Source organism: Pogoniulus pusillus, unplaced genomic scaffold, assembly GCF_015220805.1.
Source record: "Pogoniulus pusillus isolate bPogPus1 unplaced genomic scaffold, bPogPus1.pri scaffold_51_arrow_ctg1, whole genome shotgun sequence".
In the NCBI taxonomy this organism is placed as follows: domain Eukaryota; kingdom Metazoa; phylum Chordata; class Aves; order Piciformes; family Lybiidae; genus Pogoniulus; species Pogoniulus pusillus.
This window is the reverse complement of record NW_026974710.1, coordinates 1-17051: the sequence shown is the minus strand read 5'-3', so window position 1 is coordinate 17051 and position 17051 is coordinate 1. Positions and strand designations below refer to the sequence as shown.

Here is a 17051-nt window from a genome sequence, read left to right as displayed (position 1 = left end):
GTCACATACAGCCCTCTCCATGACGTCAGACAATCTCCACTATGACATCAAACAGCCCCCTCCATGATGTCACACAATGCCTTCCATGGCACATGTCACATAGCCAGCTCTATGACGTCACTCAATCCCATCCATGGCATCACATGACCCCCTCTATAACCCCTTGTATGATGTCACACAATCACTTCTATGATGTCACAAAATCCTTTCTCTGATGTCTCAGAGCCGTCTCTAGGAGCAGATGTTGATCTGTTGGCAGGTAGGAGAGCCCTGCAGGGGGACCTGGACAGGCTGGATGGGCAGAGGCCAATGGGATGAGATTTAAGAAGGCCAAGTGCTGGGTTCGACACTTTGGCCACAACAATCCAAGCAGCACTACAGGCTGGGGACAGAGCATCACAGTGTCACAGTACCACCAAGGTTGGAAGAGACCTCACAGATCATCAAGTCCAACCCTTTACCACAGAGCTCAAGGCCAGACCATGGCACCAAGTGCCACGTCCAGTCCTGCCTTGAACAGCTCCAGGGACGGCGACTCCACCACCTCCCCGGGCAGCCCATTCCAGTGTCCAATGACTCTCTCAGGGAAGAACTTTCTCCTCACCTCCAGCCTAAATCTCCCCTGGCACAGCCTGAGGCTGTGTCCTCTCGTTCTGGTGCTGGCCACCTGAGAGAAGAGAGCAACCTCCTCCTGGCTACAACCTCTTCAGGTAGTTGTAGACAGCAATAAGGTCTCCCCTGAGCCTCTTCTTCTCCAGGCTAAACAATCTCAGCTCCCTCAGCCTCTCCTCACAGGGCTTGTGCTCGAGGCTGAGAGCAGCCAGGAAGAAAGGGAGCTGGGGGTACTGGTAGATAGTAGCTGCACATGAGCCAGCAGTGTGCCCAGGTGGCCAAGAGAGCCAAAGGCATCCTGGCCTGGATCAGGAGCAGTGTGGCCAGCAGGATGAGGGAGGTTATTCTGCCCCCATGCTCAACACTGATCAGGCCACACTTTGAGTGCTGTGTCCAGTTCTGGGCTCCTCAATTCAAGAGAGATGTTGAGGTACTGGAACATGTGCAGAGAAAGGCAACGAAGCTGGTGAAAGACCTGGAACACAAAGCCTGTGAGGAGAGGCTGAGGGAGCTGGGGGTGTGCAGCCTGCAGAAGAGGAGGCTCAGGGGTGACTTCATTGCTGCCTACAACTACCTGAAGGGAGGCTGTAGCCAGGTGGGGGTTGGTCTCTTCTCCCAGGCAAGCAGCAACAGAACAAGGGGACACAGTCTCAAGTTGTGCCAGGGGAAGCAGAGGCTGGATGTTAGGAGGAAGTATTCACAGAGAGTGACTGGCATTGGAATGGGCTGCCCAGGGGAGGTGGTGGAGGCACCGTCCCTGGAGGTGTTCAAGGAAAGCCTGGATTAGTGCCATGGTGTAGTTGATTGGACAGGGCTGATAGGTTGGGCTGGATGATCTTGGAGATCTCTTCCAACCTGGGTGACTCTATGATTCCCTACTGTCACACAATCCCCAGTGTCACATCACACAGGCCTCTCTATGATGTCACACAATCTCCTATACGATGTCACACAGCCCTCTCCATGGTGTCCCTGAATCCCTTCTGTAACATAACTCAGCCCTCTCTATAATCTCACACAGTCTCCTCTATGACGTCACACAATCCCCTCTATTACATCACAGGATAAGTGAGGCTGAAGGATGTGACTGGTGCTGAGATGGATGCAATGTATCATAAGGGGCAGCAGGGGGCAGGATGTGCCTCAGCCAATCAGTTCCTGTCGCTAGCTGCAAGAGTGCACACAGCCAAGGGAGCAGCGCAGGGCCTGGAGGTCACTCAAGGGGCAGGGGAGGGAGACTCAACCTTCATCCTGCCGACCACCAGAAAAAGGGACAGGAAGAGCCCAGAGTTACACCAGGCAGGTGCACAGATGCTCTGCCTCTGCCAAGAGCTGCTCTGCACAGTTCCAGGAAGGGTTATGCATATCCATGGGGCTCATTGGCTATGGACAGCTCAGTCACACCAAAGGGTAAGTGCCAGCACTGGGGGCATGCGAGTTGGGGGGCACAGACTCCCCTCGTACCCAGCACTGTTTGCCTGCTACCCCACAAGAGAAGCCCTCCCTGACTCTTGCACGCTGGCAGGGACAGCTCAGTACCAGCACATTGGCACATCTATAGCAAGTGTGGGGGCTGGGCTGGGATTCCTCTTTGGCAGGGACCCTGCTGGCTGCTGCTCAGGGAGGCCACACACCCACCTCTGATGGTGGCCCGAGGCGGGAGAACAGGGACACCTCGGCAAAGAGGACACCCAGTGAGGGAACAGGCAAAGCAAAGACAAAGAGTCCCCAGGGACAGGGCAGTAAAACTGCCCATAATTGCTGTGCCCCAAGAGCCAGGCAGGAGCGCAGGGCTGGGCAGTGCTGCCTGGCTGCGTGGAGGGAGGGAGCTCGAACGGAGTGCGCTTGAGATGCAACCCAGTGGCCAACGAGCGCAGGTCCCTTTAAACCTCCACTCTGTGTCCCCCCAGGGGCAGGGCAGGTAAAAGGACGAAGCAGAAGCTGGGACCTCACTGGGGTCGCAGGCAGGAGCGGTTAGTGGGCAGGACCTCGGGAGCAATGGGGCAGGGCTGCAGTAAGCGAGCAGGTCCCAGGCAAAGCAGGAGCCAGGAGTTAATAGCAGAGAGTCCCCAGGACAGTCCCCTAGGGATAATGGTAAGGAACCAGAGGGAGGCAGAATGTGCTAGAGATAAGAGTAAGGAGAAGACGATAGGATTTTGTGTGCTAAAACGGAGCACAGGAAAGATCAGAGCAGCACAAGTGCACTGCCACCAGATGGCTCATCTGAAGGGTGGCTCTGCAGGCTCCCAGTAGCTCTGGCACCAGTACGGAGCCTTTCCACCAGGGAGAAAGTGACTCTGCCAGTTGTTGGAAGGTTCTATCTGGCCCACGGCAGCTGAAGTATTGAAGTTACAGGTTAAGTTACAGGAGAGGGAGGAGACAGAGGATAAGAGAGGGATAACAGGGGACCCCCTACAGCATTTACCCCTCTCTCTGTACCCCCTCCATACCGCCCCATCCCCTTACCTCCTGCACCCTCAGCCCCGGTTAACCTTCATTCCCCCACTGCCCCGGTGGAGAAAAAGAGGTAGTGTAACCCTCGTACAACTCATGGCCAGCCCAGTAAGCAGCAGGGTAAGAAAGAAACCTGTGAGTAAGAACAGAAAGCCCAGGTCTTAGTCCTGCATGGAAATGAGAGCAGCAGTGAAGAGGAGGGGGAAGAGAGAAATAGGATATCCCACACCCAACTCTGCCCTCCAAGAGAGGTTCCTTTGGGGGCAGCCAGGGGGAACAGGATCTGTAAATGCAGCCCTTAGTGCAGGAGAAGGAAGGAGTTTTAAGAAGGAAATGGGAAAGCTCTTAGATGATCCTCTCGGGGCAGCCAAGAGGCTGGACCAGTTCCTAGGAGCCAACATTTCACCTGGGAAGAACTGCAGTCGGTTATGGCTCTTCTGTTTACCTCTGAAGAGAGGCAAAAGATTCGAACAGCAGGAATGAGAATCTGGGAAAGGGAAAACCAGGCAGGACCCCTGGGGATCAGAAAATACCTTTCAGGGCTCGAGGGTGGGATCAGCATAACCCTGTTGGTGGACAACAAATGTGGGACTTAAGGACTCTGACGACCCGGGGAGGAAAAGAAGCAGTACCCAGGGGGCAGAGTATCACTAAGGCACTTAAGGAACACCAAGGTAGGGATGAATCAGCAACCGAGTGGTTGGAAAGGTGACAGCGAGACCTCCAGCTGTGCTCCGGGATGGAGCCTAACACCGCAGCTGGAGAAGTGGTGACAAGAACTCAGTTTGTCACCAAGTCATGGGCTGGCACTGGGAGGAAGTCAGAGAAGGCAGAAGATTGGTCTGAGAGAGGACTACAGGAGCAGCTGTGAGAAGCACAGAAGGTTTATGCACGTAGGGATGAAGAGAGGGAGAAGGCAAACGCTAAGGTGTTTGTGGCAGCACCGCGGGAAGGTCAGGGGCAGAGGAAGGTTGAGACTGGAGGTGTGGGAGGAAGGAAAGAATGGGTGAAGAAACCTACGGCAGGTGGACCCTGCCGGTCCAAAGCCACTGAATGCCATTGCTGGGGGAAGAAAGGACACACGAAGCAGGAGTGTCTGAAGAGGAGGAAAGGTTCAGAGGTGTTTCAGGCAGCAGAGCAGTGGGGAAGTCAGGGGCTCTGTTACCTGGGGACAGAAGCACCAACGGAGCCCTGGAGAGAACTGAAATTAGGTCCCCAAGGGGAAGTGTTTGATTGCTTTCAGTTGATACTGGGGCAGACAAATCTTGTCTAAGCTGTCTCCCCAGGGCATGTAAAGCAGGAAGGGACACTGCCCAGGTAGTGGGAGCTAAGGGGGAGGGATTTAGAGTGCCGACAGTTCCCCAGGTAAGGACTGAGTCTGGAAGCAAAGCAGCAGCGAGTGAGCTGCTGTCAGTGCCGGGGCAGGGCACCATGCACTAGGCAGAGATTCACAGGTTCAGGTGAATATGGGGGCAGTGCCCACTGATGGGGGGATGGGAGTGAAAGTTTTGAGTCTGACACTGGAAGATGAGCAGAAAACAGACCCACAAGTGTGGGCTGGGGAGGGACACTTGGCACAAATCCAAATGGCTCCTACAAAAGGAGAAATTAATAACCCAGGTTGTCCCATTCCAGTTCCACTGTGCTGAATCTCCCTGGATGGGGGAAAAGGACTAAGGCCTGTAATTAACAAACTAATCCAGCAAGGAACCCTGGAGCCTTGCAGGTCTCCTCATAGGACACCAATCCTACCAGTGAAGAAATCAGATGGGACACAGAGGTTAGTCCAAGGCCTTAGGGAGGTAAAGAAAAGAACAGCCACGAGGTTCCCAGTGCTCCCCAAGCCTTAGACTTTGCTAAGCCAGGTACCCCCTCACTTAGGCTGGAATAGTGCAACAGACCTTAAGGATGCATTTTGGCCCTGCCCACTGCTGAGAAAAGCAGGAATGTCTTTGCATTTGAGTGGGAAGGTCCAGAGACAGGGAGAAGGCAACAGCTCAGGTGGGCAGCATCCCGCAGGGGTTCATGGAACCTCCCAACTTGTGTGGGCAGGCTTTAGAAACCTCCTCTGGAACCTGGAGCTCCTAGGGGGATGAAATCAGTCCTGCATGTTGATGAGTTGCTTAGGGCAGGAGAAAAACAAGAACAGGTCCCAGTGGCTACCATGCCACTGTTAAAGTGTTTGGGGCAGAAAGCAGTGGAAGTGTCTAACAAAAGCTTCAGTTTGCAGAGCAGGAGGTTAAGTACTTAAGGCATTAGCTGGTTCAGGGCAGTAAAAGGCTGGGCTCAGAAAGAGTGGTGGGGATCTTACCCCTGCCAGCCCCAAAAAGCCAGAAGGAGATTAGACAATCACTAGGATTATTAGGACAGGTTATGGATGTCAGAATGTACCCAAAAGGTTACATTCCTGTGTGAAAAACTTACTCAGAATGTAGCTAAATGGACTAAAGGAGATGAGGAGAAGCTCCAAGGGATAAAAGAATCACTGATGGAGGCTCCTGTTTTGAGCCTCCCAGATTTAAAAAGCCCACTCCTTTTGTCTGTAAATATTAAAGACCAAGTTGCTTGTGGAGTGTTGGCCAGGAATAGAGAGAGAGGAAGGGGCAGCTCACCTGTCTGAGCTGCTGGATCCAGTGAGCAGGGGATGGGCTGTTTGCTCACAGGCAGCAGCAGCTACTGCCCCTGCGGTTCAAGAAGCTGGAAACAGAACATCTGGAGCAGCACTGAAGGTTTGTACTGCCCATAATGAGAGGAGTGCATTGAACCAGAGAGCTGAAAAGTGGCTGACCCATGCTAGAACCTTGAAACTCGAGGCCATGCTGTTAAATAGCAGAGAATCAGCATCAGGGTAACCAATAACTCAAACCTGGCCCAGCTTTTGTACGGACATCCAGAGGAGAGATCTCAGCTGGAACAGGACTGCAGAGGTGGAATCACAGTGCAGCCAAAGGTAAGAGAGGACCTGGAAGAAACAGAATTAGACATGGGAAGGAAGCCATTTACTGATGGTTCACCCAGGGCAGAAGAAGGGCAAAGGCATTCAGGTTATGCTCCAACAGATGGGGACTCTCTGCAGGTTACAGGGGCTGGGACGTTGAGTTCAACTTGCTCGGCACAGGCTGGTGAACCATTTGCTCCTATGGCAGGGAAAGGCAGGGCTGGGGTTTGCAGATGCCAGATATGCTCACAGGCAGGACACACCTTGGGCAACATTTGGAAAGGAAGGGGCTTTATGAACACACAGGGGAAAGGGCTGTGCATGAGGAATTAATCACCTGGGTACTAGAGGCTCTAAAAGGGCCCAGTGAGACAGCTGTGGTCCATGTAAAAGCACATCCAAAGGGAACAGCTCTGCATGTACCTGGCAGTAATTTGGCTGATCAGGCTGCAAAGGTGGCTGCAAGACAAAAGGAGGAGGTTCAGATTCTCAAACTGACCACTCAGGGGGACCCCAAGTGAAGCTTTTCCAAATAGGAGTGAGAAACTATGTCTGAAACAGGGGCAGAGCTGAAGGGTGAGCAATGGAGATGAGAGGAGAAGCACTGAAGCTGCCAAAAGGATTGGCCAGACAAAGCCTGCAGCGATTCCATGAGCAGAGCCAGTGGGGAACTCGGGCACTATGTGCTCAGCTCTTAAACAACCTGGGTGCAGAGGCACTTCTGAGCTGGCCAAGCAGGCTCCTGCAGGATGCTCAACTTGTCAGAAGGGTAACAAGAAGGCAGTGAGGCAAGCCCCTCAAGGGGGAAGTGTCTGGGCTCTAATTTCAGTTTCCAGAGACTCAGATAAATGTGATAGAACCAATAACAACTTCACAGAGTGCCCTTCCCTCCTGCCCTTCTTTCCCAAAAGAAAGGGATCAGATGGAAGCACACCCAAGGAAGTGAAATCTCACTCGATTTGGAAGCCAAAAACAAAAGAAAAGTTCAACAACTTAAAAGAGGTATCTGAGGTAGGGAAGTTACAAAGGACAGGGAAGGGAAAATAGCAAATGCAAAATGGTATAAACACAACCTGACTGTGCTGGGGATGGCTTTGTCCCCTCCTGGGTGATGGCCACGTGGTAGAACAGGAGCAGATGGTGATGGTGGTGATGGGGGATGCAGGGGGATGCAGGGGGAGAGTGAAACAGGAGGTCCCCCTGCTTTTAGGGGACAGGAAGGGGGAGTGAGCTAAGCATCACCTGGGGGTGTTCAGACCCACCCCAGGGGAGGGGTCAAGAGCACCTCGGGTCAGGTTCAGGGTTACTCCCCCTGGAGGGTTAACCCTATACAGGAAGGACTCTCAGGTGGCTTTAAAGCCAACAAAGCCCACAGGAAGCACTGCAGTCCTCTCTAGGCAGCTGCTGCCATCAGGGGCTCACCTGTCCCTGCCAAAATGCTCAGCTGCAAAGCAATAGACATTAGCAGGCACCTCCAGGGTCAGGGTGGTCGGGGGTAAGTGGGGCACTTTCTCCTCAGATGCTCAGCAGAGCAGAACTGCCTCTGCTTCCCAGCACCTCACACCTGGGAGATCCTTTGGCCACCTCCTGAGCTGGGGAGTGCACAACATTGTCAGCAGAAGCTGTTACTCCAAGGGAATGAGGTGACAGAAGATGAACCAGACTGATTGTGTGGCTAAAGAACATGCACAGTTCTGCCCTAGTCACACACACACGGCCAGGGCTCAGGGTCTGGCTGTGGATGCCATGAGAAGGGACTCCCAGTGCCCAGCAGCTGACCAAAAGGGTGAGTCAATGCAGAGCAGAGCTCTGGGCACCTTGGTGTGGTCACCCAGGGGCAGCTGCAGCCTCCTGAGGCACCAAAAAGTCTCAGGAAAAACTCACCTGTCCCAGAAATGAGCTTTGGTGTGCAGGACCCTGGGCCCTGCCTCCTCACCCTTCTCCCACTCTGCCTCACACCCCAGACAGTTTTCATGTTCCTGTGCCTGTGCTCTCCTGTGTCCCTCTGGCTGTCTCTGGGCAGTGCCTGGCAGCAAGAGCTCTGTGCTGGCTCCATTGGGGTCATCACCTTAGCACAGGGAGCAGAGCCACCTGCAAGGGCAGACCAGGCCAGTTCCTTTGGCACCCCTGGAGCAGCTCACTGGCAGCTCAGCAGCTGCTGCTTTCTGTTGTGCAGCCTCAAGAACTCAGATGTCTGAGGAAGACTTCCCAGAGTGCTGAGCTTGTGCCCTGCAAGGCTCCAGCCAGAAGGGCAGAAGGTTGTTGGTTCTCTCCCATGGCACAGTCCCACAGTGCCATTTGTGTGGTGGAGGGGCAGCAGCCCCAAAACTGAGGCTTTTCTGTGCCTCTGCATGCCCAGACCTGCTCTGCTGCCAGGAGCCACGAAGCAGCAAACCAACTGCGTAACCCACACACGCCCAGCCCCTGTGCCCCTGGGGTCTGCCCAGGTAATCTCCTATTGGGAGGGTCCAGGCACATCTCTGCTGCCTACTGGGGCAAGGTTTGGCCTACAGCCAACCTGATTGGTCATTTTAGATGTCCAACGAGCCACAAATCTCGGCCCAGAGCCTATAAAGAGGGTGCACAGCAGCACCACGTGGTCAGTCCTGTTCAGTCTGTTCAGACAGTCCAGACTGTTTACCAGTTCAGAAGCTTAGAGCATTTTAGACTCAGCTCTGATCCACAGCAGCATCCTGCTGCCCTGACCTGCTTGCATTGGCCTAGACAGGATCAGGCCTCGCTCACTTGTGGGAAGCTTTCTCCTGCAACGAGGTATGGAACGTAAACATCAGGCCCTGTGATGGGAAGTGTCCTTGGAGCCTCACAGGCTCCCAGGGGCCTAGGCTGAGGACTATGAGCAACCCACGCACAGCTGTCAGGGGGTGGAAACTGCCGGCCCCTGGGGCGGACACAGCCCCAGGAGGCTGACCCTGGCCAGCCCCCCGGGTGGTACTCACAGGTTGTTTACCACAGGTAACCTATCTCTGCCTTGCACATAACTTGGGGCCAATCTGTACTGTCCACTTGTGCCAGCCCCAGGCTGGTTGGGCACACCTCCTCTGAGCACTATATAAGCCATTGCACTACCCTAATAAAGTTGTACTGATGCACAGATGCACAGAAGCTGCTGTCTCGAGTCGTCAGTGCCCCGATCTCGCCTCTCGCCAGCCTCCGTACCCCGACAAATGGCGCTCGAACAGGCTAATTGGAGCACCGTATCGCTGCGGCCAGGCACTGAGGCCTGCATCGTGACCACCGGCAGGCCTCCAGGCCGCGATCGACAGAACTCTAAGCCGGCCCTTGAGCCGCAGGGGCCCCGAGGAGGGGCCGAGACATCGCTTCACCTCCGTGCGTAAGGAGCTGGCAGAACCGTAAGAGATCGGACGCTACTCTACCCCCTGCTGGGGAAATGCGCTGTTTTTTGCCTCTTCTTTTCTCCTCCCTTTCACTTAACCTGTCCCCAACCGCGGGGGACAGTGTCTGCTGACACGGGCGCGCTACAGAGATAGGCGCTTATTGAGGATTGACACCGCTCATAGATATGGGGGTGCTTCAGTAACGGCAGCTGTCGTGACGACGAATGCGACCATACAGATGGGCATGTCCTGGGGGCGGTAGTTGTGCATAGTCAGGTCCCCCCCAGAGCAGCTGCCGCCAGAAGGCAGGAACACCCACCCCCCCCACCCCCCCCACCCCTTTCTCGCTTACGGAATCTGCCGGGGAAGTGCGCTGGTTTTCCTTTTTTATCCCGTCCCTAACCGCGGGGGACAGTGTCTGCTGACACGGGCGGCCTATAGAGATAGGCGCTTATTGAGGATTGACACCGCTCATAGATATGGGGGTGCTTCAGTAACGGCAGCTGTGGCGACGGCCGCGTGACCACACATATGGGCGTTTTTCGGGGGCAGTAATCGCGCAGAGTCGGATCTCCCCCCGAGGAGCAGCTGTTGCAGGAAGCAGCGAATCCCCCCCCCCCCCTTTCTCGCTTACGGAATCTTGCCGCTTAACGGAGCACCCTTCACCCCCCCCTTACTTTCGGCGGAATAGCGACCGCGCGGTGCCGGTAGCCGCTCCCACCACCCCGTGATGGCGATTGCCGAGGGCCGTCCGGCGGCGGCAAACTGCCAAAGTTTCTCAGCCTGTAAAAGTTTCTCGGGACTGCCGTCCAAAGCGGCTGCTCCCAGCCGCCACTGCCGTGTCCAATCTGCCAGCCGCTACGGCGCTTTCCTTCTGAGTTCCATCTACAGGATGGCAGCTCCCCCCCCACCGCGTCCCCGACACAGAAGGGATGAAAAGCGGAAAGAAAAAGTAGAAGCGGCAGCAGCGCTTCCCGAGTCTCGCCGCCGGCAGAAACCCCCCCCCCCCGACAAACTGCGGAGCTCAGAGGAGCCGCGGCCCCCCCCCCGACACTGCGGAGCTCAGAGGAGCCGCGGCCCCCCCCCCGACAAACTGCGGAGCTCAGAGGAGCCGCGGCCCCCCCCCGACAAACTGCGGAGCTCAGAGGAGCCGCGGCCCCCCCCCGACAAACTGCGGAGCCCGGCGGAACCCAACCCCCCCCGTGCCCCCCACCGATCGTGTGTACAGGACAAGAAAACACCAAAGAGACAGACGGACGAACAGAAAGACTCTGGGGGACAGGGCTTGCAGAGCGCCCTGCAAAGATCAGCGAGGAGTCGTCTGGAAGTCCGAGACGCCCTTCCCCCCGGCCGGCGGCAGAGTTGGGCAGGGTCCCTGTCCCGTCCCGGCTTGGAAAGTTCGAAACTGGCGGCGGCTCCGCAGGTCACGGGACACCCCCCCCGACCTCTTCTCCCCCCCCCCGCCCCCCGCCCCCGCCGCTGTCCGACGCCGGCTCCGCGAGTACCCCCTGCCCCCGCTCCCCCCCTCCCTCCTCCCCCGCCTCCCTCCCCTGGCACGAGCGGCGAGCACGGCTCACCTACACCCCCACCCCCCCGCACTTTCTCAGCGGGAAACGAACAGCTTAGTTCTTAACGTAACAGACTCGTATTGTTGTATCTTGCTACCTGTAGGAACTACTGACGTCAGTATTAGTGCTGTTTTCCTTTTTGATTGTGCTGGATCTGACAGGTTAGGAGTGTACTGAATAGGCTGTTCGATGATTGCTAATTGCATCAGAATTCCTAGGGAGATCTTCCTTTCCCTCTGTTCCGATTCTGACTCTCCTGTGGTACCACACTTCTTGAATATTTCTTTGCCTTTTTTTCTCCTATTTCCTTCATTTCCTAGACCTTTAAGCTGCTACAATACTATAGTTAAGGCTCAGAGTTTGCAGTATGACAATTATGGGATTTTTTTTCTGATATAGGCATATCATGGGATGTTTGGGTGTTGGGTTTTTCCTGGAATAAAAAAAAAAGAGGGGGAAAAAGGGGTAGAAAGCCAAGGGAGCAGGTATAAAAAATTCTGCAGACAGGCTCAATGGGGCTGTCAGCCTAGGCACCCGACATGTTTGTGTTTGGTTTTGTACTTGTTCACTTGCATTTGTCTCTGTATTTGTTTGTGTTTGATCCCTTATCTTCACAGGCATTGGAGGATGGGGACCAGCTTGAGTATGATTAGCCTGTCCTTTCCTAAGGTGAGCAGGAATCCTGCTCAGATGGCAGAACTGTGGTAAGATCTTGAGAGGAGTACTGAAATGATGGCTGTGTGTGTCTATGGATGATGAGGTCTGATCATGGTCAGTGAATTTGGGTATTTTCATGAGTTTCAGTGATTGTGGTTTAATGGAATAGATTCAGTTTAGCATCCTTTTGTAAAGGCCAAAGCCCACTGAAATTGGCATAAGATGGCAATGTGACCTTTTATCTCTTGCAAGGGCCCTGCAAGAGATAAAAGGCACTGCCCTAAATTCTTAAAGTAGATGAAGAACTGTGGGAAAAGGCCTAAGCAGAATACTCTGAATGCAACATCTAAGGCATATCCTTGTGCTATATTTAGAGGCCAGTAGCTCTTAAGGCACAATGGACAGACGCAGCTCACAGCTAAGAGGTGTGATTAGAACATCGAGATTTCTGAGGACTACAGACTGAATCCAGAACTGTGGGAGCCTGAGGAGAAATACTGGACAGCTTGGTGCAGCTGCAGCTCTACAACATCAGCTGCCACGCTGAGCCAACGAAGACGACGGATTTGCACTCTCCAGTGGCTGTGATGTTCGTCTGGACTTTGGGCTTTGAACATTTGACTCACTGTGGCTTACAGGAATAGCTTTTGGGATTGCCAGCTAAGCTTGGGTTGTTAGTTTGCCAGACTATTGCCACTAGCAAAAGGGTTCTTCACAGATGCATTCTCTTAACTGTAGCATTGTTAACCTGCACTTGTATCATCCATACCTGCACCAAACACGGCCTGTATAAGATCTGACGTGGGTTGCTCAAAGAAAAGAAGGGGGTATTGTGGGAAGCTTTCTCCTGCAGCGAGGTATGGAATGTAAACATCAGGCCCTGTGATGGGAAGTGTCCTTGGGTCTTACTGATTCCCAGGGGCCTAAGCTGGCAACCATGAGCAACCCACGCACAGCTGTCAGGGGGTGGAATCTGCCGGCCCCCGGGGCGGACGCAGCCCCAGGAGGCTGACCCTGGCCAGCCCCCCTGGGTGGTACTCACAGGATGTTTACCACAGGTAACCTATCTCTGCCTTACACATAACTTGGGGCCAATCTGTACTGTCCACTTGTGCCAGCCCCAGGCTGGCTGGAAACACCTCCTCTGAGCACTATATAAGACGCTGCACTACCCTAATAAAGCTGTACTGATGCACAGATGCCTGGAAGCTGCTGTCTCGAGTCGTCAGTGCCCCGATCTCGCCTCTCGCCAGCCTCCGTACCCCGACACTGTGACGTCACAGAAAGCATTGTGATGTCACAGTGAGCACTGTGTGACGTTACAAAGACCATTGAGTGATCTCACAGAATGCACTGTGATGTCACAATGACCATTGTGTAACGTCACAGAAAGCATTGTGATGTCAAAGTGAGCACTGTGTGACGTTACAAAGACCATTGAGTGATGTCACAGAAAGCATTGTGATGTCAGAGTGACCATTGTGTGACGTCACAGAAAGCATTGTGATGTCACAATGAGCATTGTGTGACGTCACAGAAAGCATTGTCATGCACTGTGAGCATTGTGTGACGTCACAAAGACAATTGTGCGACGTCCCAGAAAGCATTGTGATGTCACAGTGAGCATTGTGTGACATCACAGATAGCATTGTGATGTCACAGCGAGCACTGTGTGATGTCACAATGACCATTGTTTGACATCACAGAAAGCACTGTGATGTCACAGTGGGCATTGTGTAACGTCACAGAAAGCATAGTGACGTCACACTGAGCATTGTGTGACGTCACAAAGACCATAGTGTGACGTCACAGAAAGCATTTTGATTCCACAGTGAGCATTATGTGATGTCACAATGAGCATTGTGTGACATCACAGAAAGCATTGTGATGTCACAGTGAGCATTGTGTGACGTCACAAAGACCATTGTGTGACGTCACAGAAAGCATTGTGATGTCACAGTGAGCACTGTGTGATGTCACAAAGACCATTGTGTGACATCACAGAAAGCATTCTGATGTCACAGAGAGCACTGTGTGACGTCACAAAGACCATTGTGTGACGTCATAGAAAGCATTGTAATGTCAGAGTGAGCATTGTGTGATGTCACAGTGGCCATTCTGTGACGTCACAGAAAGCATTGTGATGTCACAGTGAGCATTATGTGACGTAACAAAAACCATTGTGTGACGTCACAGAAAGCATTGTGATGTCACAGTGAGCATTGTATGACATCACGAAAAACATTGTTATGTCACAGTGAGCACTGTGTGACGTCACAAAGACCATTGTGTGACGTCATAGAAAGCATTGTAATGTCAGAGTGAGCATTGTGTGACGTCACAAAGACCATTGTGTGATGTCACAGAAAGCATTGTGATGACACAGTGAGCATTGTGTGACGTAATAAAAACCATTGTGTGACGTCACAGAAAGCATTGTCATGTCACAGTGAGCATTGTGTGACGTCACAGTGAGCATTGTGTGACGTCACAAAGACCATTGTGTGACATCACAAAGTCCATTGTGTGACGTCACAGAAAGCATTGTAATGTCGCAGTGAGCATTGTGTGATGTCACAATGACCACTGTGTGATGTCACAGTAAGCATTGTGTGATGTCACAAAGACCATTGTGTGAGGTCACAGAAAGCATTGTGATGTCACAGTGGCCATTGTGTGATGTCACAGAAAGCATTGTGATGTCACAGTGAGCACTGAGTGACGTCACAAAGACCACTGTGTGACGTCACAGACAGCATTGTGATGTCACAGTGAGCATTGTGTGACATCAGAGACAGCATTGTGATGTCACAGTGAGCACTGTGTGACGTCACAAAGACCATTGTGTGACGTCACAGAAAGCATTGTGATGTCACAGTGAGCAGTGTGATGTCACAAAGACAATGGTGTGACGTAACAGAAAGCACTGTGATACCACTGTGAGCATTGTGTGACGTCAGAAGGACCATTGTGTGATGCCACAGTGAGCATTGAGTGACGTCACAGAACGCATTGTGATGTCACAGATTGCATTGTGTGACATCACTGAGTGCATTGTGTGACGTCACATAAAGCATTGTGATGTCACTGTGAGCATTGTGATGTCACAATGAGCATTGTGTGACGTCACAAAGACCATTGTGAGACGTCACAGAAAGCATTGTGATGTCACAGTGAGCATTGTGTGACATCACATAGAGCATTGTGTGATGTCACAGAGACCATTCTGTGACGTCAACGACATCATTGTGATGTCACAGTGATCATTGGTGATGTCACAAAGATCATTGTATGACATCACTGTGACCATTGTGTGACATCACAAAGACCATTGTGTGACGTCACAGACAGCATTGTGATTTCACAGTGAGCACTGTGTGATGTCACAAAGACCATTGTGTGACGTCACAAAGACCATTGTGTGATGTCACTGAGTGCATTATGTGATGTCATAGTGACCACTGTGTGACGTCACAGAGCCCATTCTGTGACGTCACAGAAAGCATTGTGATGTCACAGTGAGCATTGTGTGACGTCACAGTCACCATTGTGTGACATCACAGAAAGCATTATGATGTCACCGTGAGCATTGTGTGACGTCACAAAGACCATTGTGTGACGTCACAGAAACCATTGTGTGATGTCACAGTGAGCATTGTGTGACGTCACAAAGACCATTGTCTGAGGTCACAGAAAGCATTGTGATGTCACAGTGAGCACTGTGTGACGTCACTAAGACCATTGTCTGAGGTCACAGAAAGCATTGTGATGTCACAGTGAGCATTGTGTGACGTCACAGAAAGCATTGTCATGTCACAGTGAGCATTGTGGGACGTCACAAAGACCATTGTGTTACGTCACAGAAAGCATTGTGATGTCACAGTGAGCATTGTGGGACGTCACAAACACCACTGTATTACGTCACAGAAAGCAATGTGATGTCACAGTGACTATTCTGTGACATCACCAAGGCCACTGTGTGACGTCACAGAAAACATTGTGATGTCACAGTGAGCACTGCGTGACGTCACAAAGACCATTGTGTGACGTCACAGAAAGCATTGTGACGTCACAGAATGCATTGTGATGTCACAGTGAGCACTGTGTGACGTCACAGAAAGCAATGTGATATCACAGTGAGCATTGTGTGACGTTACAGAAAGCATTGTGATGTCATAGTGAGCACTGTGTGACATCACAGAAAGCATTGTGATGTCACAGAGAGCATTGTGTGATGTCACAAAGACCATTGTGTGACGTTACAGAAAGCATTGTGATGTCACAGTGAGCATTGTGTGACGTCACAAAGACCATTGTGTCACGTCACAGAAAGCATTGTGATCTCACAGTGAGCACTGTGTGACGTCACAAAGACCATTGTGTGACGTCACAGACAGCATTGTGATGTCACAATGAGCCCTGTGTGACGTCACAACGACCATAGTGTGACGTCAGAGAAAGCATTGTGATGTCACAGTGAGCATTGTGTGACGTCACAGACATCATTGTGATGTCACAGTGAGCACTGTGTGACGTCACAAAGACCATTGTGTGACGTCACAAAGACCATTGTGTGACGTCAGAGAAAGCATTGTGATGTCACAGTGAGCACTGTGTGATGTCACAGAAAGCATTGTGATGTCACAGTGAGCATTGTATGACGTCACAGAATGCATTGTGATGTCACAGTGAGCATTGTGTGACGTCACAACGACCATTGTGTGACGTCAGAGAATGCATTGTGATGTCACAGTGAGCATTGTGTGACGTCACAAAGACCATTGTGTTTACGTCACAGAAAGCATTGTGATGTCACAGTGAGCACTGTGTGACGTCACAAGGGCCATTGTGTGATGTTACAGAAAGCATTGTGATGTCACAATGAGCATTGTGTGACATCACAGAGGTCATTGTGTGATGTCACAGAGACCATTTTGTGACGTCAACGACATCATTGTGATGTCACAGTGATCATTGTATGACGTCACAAAGACCATTGTATGACATCACTGTGACCATTGTGTGACGCCACAAAGACCATTGTGTGATGTCACTGAGTGCATTGTGTGACGTCATAGTGACCACTGTATGACGTCACAGAGCCCATTCTGTGACGTCACAGAAAGCATTGTGATGTCACAGTGAGCATAGTGTGACGTCAGAAAGACCATTGTGTGACGTCACAGAAAGCATTGTGATGTCACAGTGAGCACTGTGTGATGTCACAATGACCATTGTGTGACGTCACAGACAGCATTGTGATGGCACAGTGAGCTGTGTGTGACGTCACAATGACCATTGTGTGATGTCACAGAAAGCATTGTGATGTCACAGCGAGCATTGTGTGACGTCACAAAGACCATTGTGTGACCTCACAAAGACCATTGTGTGACGACACAGACATCATTGTGATGTCACAGTGAGCACTGTGTGACGTCACAAAGAGCATTGTGTGATGTCACAGAA

General features: G+C 52.2%; 1 long non-coding RNA gene across 1 annotated transcript; it reads right to left on the bottom strand.

Annotated features, from left to right (window-relative positions):
• Positions 1–5348: 5348 nt before the first annotated feature.
• Positions 5349–7167, bottom strand: LOC135174264 (uncharacterized). The gene is made up of 3 exons (XR_010301841.1): positions 7078–7167; positions 6342–6463; positions 5349–6028 (listed from the first exon to the last, which is right to left on the bottom strand). It is a non-coding gene; the product is annotated as an uncharacterized LOC135174264 (long non-coding RNA).
• Positions 7168–17051: the final 9884 nt, after the last annotated feature.